At 54.6% G+C, this 8,811-nt stretch overlaps 1 protein-coding gene across 3 annotated transcripts in view; it reads left to right on the top strand.

Annotated features, from left to right (window-relative positions):
• Positions 1-1,925: 1,925 nt before the first annotated feature.
• GRM4 (glutamate metabotropic receptor 4) overlaps positions 1,926-8,811 on the top strand; it is a 117,084-nt gene continuing 110,198 nt past the window's right edge. For all 3 annotated transcript variants that reach the window (XM_012804685.1, XM_012804683.1, XM_003789107.1), the window contains exon 1: positions 1,926-2,063. The gene's annotated coding sequence lies outside the window, so the exon portion shown is untranslated. The remainder of the gene's footprint in view (positions 2,064-8,811) is intronic.

Genomic DNA, 8,811 nt, shown 5'->3' with positions numbered 1-8,811 from the left:
ATGGACAGAGTGAAGATAACACTTAGGGGCAGGGGATGGGAGAGTGGCTCAGTTAGTTTTGGCTTGCAGTAAACCATGACCCATGTTTTCAGTTTCATTCATTCATTCATTCATTCATTTAACAAAAGTATATTGACTGCTATGAGCTATGATGCCATGGCACTCTACTGAGGGTGACAAAGTGAGACTCTGTCTCAAAAAAAAAAAAAAAGGTATATTGAGGATTATGTTCTGGGTTCTCCCACTTATGGGCACCTAAATACAGGACTGAGTGCTGTGCAGTCATACATTATTCCATTCCTTTTACATGACCACCTTTTAAGTAGCCCAAGCACTAGTCCACATGGTACCTCTGAGTGAATCAGAAAAAGGAATACTGTGTTTTGGACAGACAGCCTCAAGGCAGGATGTGTCACCTGTCAAGACCAAAGTAGGCTGAATTCAAGCCCGCCCTGCACTCCGTCAACTGGGTGGCCTCTTGCAGTGAATAATTTGCACTCTATACCTACAGTCCTGCTTTGAGGGCAGTGTCATAACTCTTGTTTTACAGATCAGAAATTGAGGACCTTGAGCACCATGACCCAGGCATACACACAGTCTGGTTTAAACCCGGCCAGGCTGTTCCAAGGACATAGCCTCTCCAGGAATAACTTGAGTACCCTGCAAGCCTGGAGCAGTGCACACTTGGCTGGTCAGAGCTGCTGGGCAGCAGGAACTTTCATGGCCTTCGCTTATGTCTCTATAAAATGTGTCATGCTGAGGTCCAAATGGCCACAGGGTGCGCTCCTCAAGGGCAGAATCTTGTTCAGTCATGTGTGTATTCTTGGGGCCAAGAGTGGAGCGGAATCTTGGTCAGTTGCAAAGAAAGGAAGGAAGGAAGGAAACTTGAATGAATGAAAGCAATCTGGGCCCTTCCATCAGCAACTTCAGACTGATTGGGCAAATGAGATACATATGGGGGCCATTAAACATGACAGCAGAGAGAATACACAATTTACCAACATTTATTCATTTATCAGACATTTCTTGAGCTCATACCGTGGTTCAGGTGCCAGGCTCTGGATGAATAATGGTCAATATGAAGTGGTTCTGGCCTGTTGTAGTCTGGAGCTCTGAGGTGATGCTGAGCGGGTCTTCAGAAAGGGGCAGGCACATTGGATAAGGGACAAGAGGGAGAACATACAAAACAGTAGTCCCTGTTATTCCCAGACCCTCCCAGACATTGCCTTGGCCTATGAGCATGTTATCTGTAGAAATTAGGGGTTGACCTGTGCGGGTGGCCGAGTCCCTCCAGTCGTGGGCATAGTCCAGCACAAGGTGGCACTCTGCAGGTCAGCCAGGGAGACCTCTGGCCAGCCTCTCCAGCTCTGCCCCCAGCCACTGTCTCCCCCCAGCTCCTTGACACAGTGTTGTGCACCCTCCCAGGGATGAGGACAGTCACACATTATGGCTTTAATTGAAGCCACTTCTGCAGTCTGGGGCAAGATGCTCTTGCAATCCTAGGAGGGCTCAGTGGCTCTTAGCTTCCTCCCTGCTTGCCTCTAAGGCTAACCCTCTCCTGGGATTTTTCAAGCCCGCTCTGGGAAGGAGACCTGGGCCCATGGCTGGCTGAGGGATTGATCTTTAGGCTCACTGCAGCCCGCCAACCAGGCCACCTGTTACACTTTGCAAACCAGTGCTGGAGGCAACCAGTTAGGTGTTCCCCTAGCCTGGCAGGGTCTTGGGGCGGTAGGGAGCTCAGTGGAAACTGTCTCCCATAGACTGTGAGACCTGGGGCAAGTGAAGTCGCCTCACTGGGCCTCAGTTTCCTTCCTTGTTATATACTTGAACCAGGAGCAGTGGGGTCTGCAAATTAACATGCCACACGGGGGCATACGCCACGTGCGTGGGGATATGCGAGAAGCGGCTCTGCGGGAGAGGGTTCCAGTGACGCACCGGGGTTGGAGTAGTGAGCCCCCTTTTGGCCCTGTGCTTTGCTGTGCTTTTCTGGATGTGTGTCGGGAAGCTATGTTCCCTGACCCTCGACTTCTGGGGTGAGGAGGGGTCCCCACCATATCCTCGGGGTTGGAGATCCGGCATGCGCGCTGGGAAGAGGAAGAGGGGCGCTTTCGGGAGAGGGCGCCGGCGGGGTAAGGTGAGAGGGGAGCCAGTTGCGGGGCTGGTGTAGAGGGGCGGCGGGGTGCTGCGAAAGCCCTGGCCTTCCGGAGGTGGAGGTGTGGGTTAGGGGGTGGGCGCCCAGGTGCTCGCTCTTTAAAAGGCCGGCGGAAGCGCCGCGCGCTTCGGCCGCACTTTCAGCGCAAACTTGCCGGGCTGGCCTCTCATCTCCTCCGGTGCGGCTGCGGCTGCGGCTGGGGGCACCAGGGCTGAGCGGCTGCGGCCCCCTCGCCTCCTTGCGCTTCCCGGCGCTCCCGCCCCCTCCTGCAGCCTCCCCTCTTCGCATCTTCCTCGCTCTCCCCGTCTCTTGCTCCCTCTTTCGCTTGCTCTCCAGCGCGCTCTCTAGCTCGCTCTCATTTTTTCCCTGCTGCTGTTGCCGCTGCCGCGGCGCCGCCGGGCGTCCGCACCTCGGTAGGCTGCGCTCGCTCGTCGGCTCCCGCTCCGCTCCCTTCCCAGCCCGGAGCCTCGGCCGGACTTAGCTCTTCGGAGCCGCCTTTCCAGCTCCCTCCGGCTTGGACGCCCAGGCTCCGCGGCAGCAGGAGCAGGGTTTGTCTCCGAGCCCAGCTCGCTTAATCACTCTTGCCTGAGCAGCAGCCGAACGCGGTTAGCTGAGGCTCCGGCTCGGCGGCCGCCAGCTCATCCCCGCTGCGTCCGGGACTCCAGGCGGCTCCGCACCGGGCTCGGTCCGCAGCGTCAGCGCCGCCCGCTGCGGCCAGGGCTCTGGGCTCCGCGAAAACCGAGCATCCAGCCGCCGCCTCCCTGCGCCCCCGGGGTGGGCAGACACGCAGCCGACCCCTCGCCGAGGCTTAAACCTTGCTGGCGCGCGGTGAGTTATGGCTCGAGGGGGACAGGCAGAGGGGACCGTGCCCTCCGGCCTCCTGGGGCGCAGACTGCGGCGGGCTTACGGGAGCACTGGGAGGTGGCCTCTGGCAAGCTCCCGCGCTTGGGGTGCCTGTAAGAGGGCCGGCGCCCTAGGTGCCATAGAGCGCGGGACCCAGACTAGAGGGTCTTCCCTTGGGGTTACTAGGGTCGCCTTTCCGGATGTTCGGAGGGAGGGAATGGGGCAGCCTCTTTTTTGCTGGCCGGGGCGGGGGGGGAAGTAGTGTCTCCGAGTATGGGAGATTCCACCGGATGGAGGGTCGTGCCAGCTTTCAGGTGGGGGCGGCGACATTAGTGCTCCCCCTTCGCGGAGAGGCAAGACATGCGTGGGCGCGGGGCATTATTTGCACCTCTTTTCAGCCGTCTCCCGGCAGGGGGGCAGCATCAGCCTCGTGCGCCTCGGGCTCTTTCCCAGACACCGCGTCCAGCTCCCGAGCCTTCCTCAGCGTCGCCTTCGCCACCGGCAGGCGCCTGGTAATCGCTTGCCCGCTACCGCGGTGGGTTGGGGCGGCGCCCTGGGTCTGGGGTCTTCTTATGTTCCCGAAACTTAAGGGTCAGGTTCTCTCTGGACACTCAGACCATCCCTCCCCCGGACCTTGATGAACCGCGCGGCCGCAGACGAGTGGAGTGGCGTGTGTATCTGTGTGCGCGCGTGTGTGCGTGCGTGTGTTGAGGGGGTCCCCGCTCCCGGGTCGGTCTTCCCTGGCGCTCGCAGGTGGAGGCGCCCCTCCCCGCGTGGGGGCGGGGCCGGGGCCGGGAGGTGGAGGCCCCGACTGCGAGCAGCGCCCCCGCACCAGGGCGGTCTGAGGCTGAGCTGAGATGGGGCAGCCGCGGCGGCGGCGGGAAGTCTTGAGACCCAAGTCAACGAGCGCCCCCTGCCCCTCAGCCTCTAGTGACATTCCACACTTTCAGTCCTTTTGGACGAGGCGCCTTGCTTTTTTCTTTCTCCCCTCTCAGCATTATGCCTACCCCTGGAGCAGGAGAAAGCTGGCTTTTCAGGACACAGAGTGAGCTGGGTTTGTCTAGCTGGGGCACCCGAAGCCACGTGTCTATGAGAGTGGTGGCTGCCCGTCTGTCAGTCTGGCAGAAAGCCTGGTGTGATGGGGAGGCCGTGTGTGTGTGTGTGTGTGTGTGTGTGTGTGTGTGTGTGTTTTTCCCAGCATAGTCCCTCTCCTTTTCCGTTCCCAGATGAAGGTGGGGCTCAGGGCCGGGAGGGAGGCCAGTGCTCCAAGAGTCTCCAGACTGAGCGTCCAATCTCACAGCCTGCTACTCTGCAATGCTCAGGCACATCTCTAGGCCAGCCCTTAATGGAGGTGAAAAATATTCTCAATCCCATCTCCCCACGCTCCCAGGATGTGTCCTGGGTTTGCCCCACTTTCCTCTTGATCTGGGTGGGATGCCTGGGCCCACCCAGGAGTGAGATGCTGGGAGGGATGCAGCCTGTCACTGCAGCCCATTTCCCCAGAGCCTAGGTAGAGGAAGAGCTTGTGAAGGCTCGAAGCAGCATCTGCAGAGAGTTCTCACAGAGGAGAATGGCAGTTGGGGTCCTTATGTCTGTATCCTGGCCCCTGTAAGACCACTTAATCAACATTCTGTCCTGGGAATGGAGGTAGGGCTGGGGCTGAGGCCTTTGAAGATGGTGGCCCTGAGCCTCTGCTCCCTTCTGTGAATTAGGTAACCACTGCCTTCACATCCCCTTCAACTTTTGTCTTTTAGATGTAAGCTTTTGTCCATCTGCCAACACCTTCTCATCTGTCTGGAACAAAAATACTCAAAAAGTCACCTCCCCCTTGTGAGGTCTTAGCACTTCATGGTTTTTGTGTTTAAGAGACACTCTGAAAAAAAAAAAAAAAAAAAAAAAGAGACACTCTGGAATATTCTCCTAATGATTTTCGGGAGAGATGTTGGAGGAGGGCAGGGTGGGGTGCAGCCTATCACTGAGAACAGGTCCTATAGCCAGGCATTGTGGTGGGCACCTGTAGTCCCAGTTACTGGGGAGGCTGAGGCAAGAGAATCACCTAAGCCCAGGAGTTGGAGGTTGCTGTGAGCTGTGTGATGCTGCCACGGCACTCTACCGAGGGTGATAAAATGAGACTTTGTCTCTAAAAAAAAAAAAAATAAGAACAGGTCCTGAGCAGGTAGAGGGGAGGTGGAGGCATGTTAGGAGTTGTGCTGCTTTCTCGGCCTCAGTGGCCTTGTATAGGCTGCTTGTCTCTCCCTCTACCATACTTCTTCCCTCTGCATCTGGGTGGCTTCATTCTGTTGGAGGCGTGATGTCTCTGGGAAGGAGCATTTCACACAGCAGGCAGGCAATTGCAGGTGTGTGGGGAAGCAGTAACCAGTGTGCTAATGAGAAGGATCAGGGGTCTGGGCCAGGCTCAGAAGGGCTCTGCAGTCCATTTGTTTCCTGAGGGAACCACAGTCCATCCTCTAGGAAGCTTGGCCATACCTGTGCCCCCCACCCTCTGCCGCAAAGGGCCAGCTGGCAGGAAAAGATGGGAGAGGGACCCACAGGCTCCCAAGGTTCATAATTACAGCCGATAGACATGTCCTGTCCCCTAGACAAGTATGGAGTCGGCAGCCCCTAATTACCACCCACCCCAAGACATCTGCCCACCCCTGCTGTCCTCCTCTGCTTGGCCTAGAACCCAACTTTCCAGTGGGCCCTGCTGGCAGCCCAGGAGAAGGCATGCAGGAAGCTGGCATCTGGGATCTGGCCCCCAATACCAGGGCTGCTGAAAAGCTGCTGGCTGCCTGGGCCCACCCAAGGGGAGAGGTTGAGGGTGGGCTGGAAGTGGGCTTGGACCAGTGGGCACCACCTTTCTATCACTCCCACCTAGCCTGATGGCTCCTAGAAAGAGTGAAGAGGACTTCTTTATTGAGTGTCACTTCCGTCCTAATTAGTAGGGGACTAGTAAAAATTTAGAGGTTTCACTGCTTTCAGTCCTTGTAGAGTACAGGCTGCTTTTGCTCCAGTCCTGTGAGCTGTTTCTCCTCTCTGTTTACTGTCTCTGGTCTTCCTCCCAGCTGAAACTGAGGCTGGTAGCTCCTCCTTCCCAATCGGTTCCTTTCTCCCTGCCAGGCCCCCAGTCATAAGCTCTGGGGGCTCCTGCCTTGGTTCACCACTACTCCCCTCCACCTGGCTTGTCTTGCCTGAGCCTGCTCCTGAAGCAGAGGCGTATAAACGGGACTTGCTTAGAGGAGGTGAAGCCTGTGCAGCTAGCCCACCCACTGCCCTGCCCACCTGCCTCCTAGTCCACAGGCCTGAGAGACTGCTCCTGTCTGTTTCTCTTGGCTTCATGGAAAAACAAGCACTACAAGGACAGTAAAAATCACCCCTTAAATTAAAGCTGATGATTCCCGTCAAAATGTTTTATGATTAACTTCACCATTTAGCAATCTCGTGTCAGCAGTGAGGCATAAATATATCTGTACACATGTATATTAAATAAATTGGGGAATGCAGTACATAATGACATTATCTGGACCCCATTCAATTAAGGTAGATATAATCTGCTGTAATTGGAAAATACCAGACCATAATGACAGCCCATGGTCATTTTGGGGCCGAGCCATGCTGATTAGCAGGCCATGGTATCTAGTTAAGCCTCTCAGTTTTCCTGGAGCAGGCACTGGCCACTAGTTGCCTATGATGGGCTGTGATGACCAAGTCCTAGGAGAGCTCAGTGGGCTGTCCTCACAGGGCTGGTCTACCTACACTGGGACCAGGAACTCTGGGTTCTGCCCGGTCCCCCACACTCAGGCCTCCTGGCCATCCCTCTATCCCTTAGGATGACAGAAACTAGCCCCTGAAACTGTTTTATGATTTGGGGCCATGACTTCTAGTAAAAACTCTGTCATTGCTACAGGGTTATTTTTAGTTTTAAATAGAGAAGTAAAGATTGGGGACTTGACCTGGATTCTTAAGCTTTTGGTGTGTGATTGCTTCTCAGATATCACTCACTGTCCCTTCTCAGTGCCTGGCCTCAGTGTGGCCCAGGGATGGAAGTCTCACCCATGACCATGGTTATGTTCATACTGTGCAAGATGGCAGAGTTTGGATGGTGATTGGGTTAAACCAGTGGCCTGAGCTTTCCAAGGCAGTGACAGGATTGGGCGTGCCCTGATTTAAGGAAGGGGGACAGGAAGAAGAAGGAGAGAGGAAGAGCAGTGTTTGTGGGAAAGCCCACAGCAGTAACAGCTGCTAGCAGAGGTACTTGTCCACTTGGGTCTTATGCTAGAAAGGTAGAGATGGTGGCAACACAGTTGGGGTAGGGAAGAGATGCCTGGGGGTCTATATGGTTGTGGGGCCTGCTGCTTGGAAGAGATTTGGGTAAGCATGAGCTTGGTGGCTGGTCCCTGGCCTTGGGAGAGGAAGAAGATCAGGACTGGGCATTTTCTGGGCTGCCCTGGGACCTGGATCTGATGAGCTATGCTTGCTTTGCTGTGCTCCAGTGATGGAGCATGTTGATGAGACTTGCTGGTGGGAGCCACCGAGGCCCTCACTGGTTTCAGGTTTTTCTTGTCGTGAATCCATGCTTGTTGCTGTGCTCAGACCCTCCGGTGGCCCTTCATTTTTCCATCTACACTATGAACCTTAAGATCCTGCTTGATCTCATGCTCGGCACCTTATCTGGCCTTGTCTGTTCATTAATTTCATTCCCTTCCTACTGTCCTTTAGTCATGTTGGTCTCCTTACTGTTTCTTGAACTCTGAGTGCTAAGCCCACGCCCACCTCAGAGGCTTTGCATTTGCTGCTCTCTCTACGTGGGATGCTGTCTTCCCAGATGACCCTGTGGCTCATGCCTTTATTGCTTTTATTCTCTGATCAAGTCACCTCTTCGGAGAAGTCTTCCCTGCTTAACCTATTCTAAAAAAGCCCTTGGATCATTCCCTACCCCCTCACCTGCTTTATTTCCTTTCATATTCCCTGATTTCCTGAAGTGCCACATACCTATCTGTTGGTGTGTTTATTGTCTGTCTTGTGCCCACCCATCTCTGGAATGTTGGCTGCACAGGGCAGGTGTTTGTGACTGTTTTGTTCCCAGACATTTCCCCAGTGCCCAAAGCAGGGCCTGGAACACAGATGCTGCTCAGCACTTTTTGAATGCCATGTTGAATGACTGGATAGTGTGGAAGGAAGGATTGTATTCTATGCTTGACCACACAATGGGCATGTAAGAATTCAGGCAAGGTCTGAGTCTCACTCCATGGACTGAGAATGCTGCTTCAAATTCCTGTATTGGGCTCTGCCTCAGTGGGACTGTCCAGCTGGCTCTGGATAAGGACTTGGCTTTGGTCATTTATTGAGCCTTTTCTGTGTTCGGAACCTTAGGGGATAAAGAGAGGATGGTGGTGCCATCCTTCCAAGCCTCTAACATGCTCAAAGTCTTGTCAGTGTTAAATAACAACACGAAAGTCCTTAACTGCAGAGGAAGGAGGTAATGGGAATTGGAATAATCAGGGCAGCCTTCCTGGAGGAGGAAGGATCTCAGCTGCTTCTTAAGGGTGAGCTTCACAGAGGAGAGGCTAGAGGGAATCACAGGTTGGGGGAAGGCAGAAACAGTTGATTTAAAGTTTTCCCCTCCTCATGGGAAAAGGAAGAGAAGAGAGAAGGAAGGAGGCAGGAAGGTAGGGTCTTGGTGTGTGCCTTAACTTTTGGGAGCAAGACACGATTGTAAGAGGGACTTTACCTAACAAATGCAATCAGTGTAACCTGGTTTCTTGTATCCTCAATGAATCCCCAACAATAAATTAAAAAAAAAATGGAAAAAAAAA

The sequence above is a fragment of the Otolemur garnettii genome, unplaced genomic scaffold (assembly GCF_000181295.1).
Source record: "Otolemur garnettii isolate 467f Iridium unplaced genomic scaffold, OtoGar3 scaffold00031, whole genome shotgun sequence".
Lineage (NCBI taxonomy): Eukaryota > Metazoa > Chordata > Mammalia > Primates > Galagidae > Otolemur > Otolemur garnettii.
This window is presented reverse-complemented; position numbering and strand designations above follow the sequence as displayed.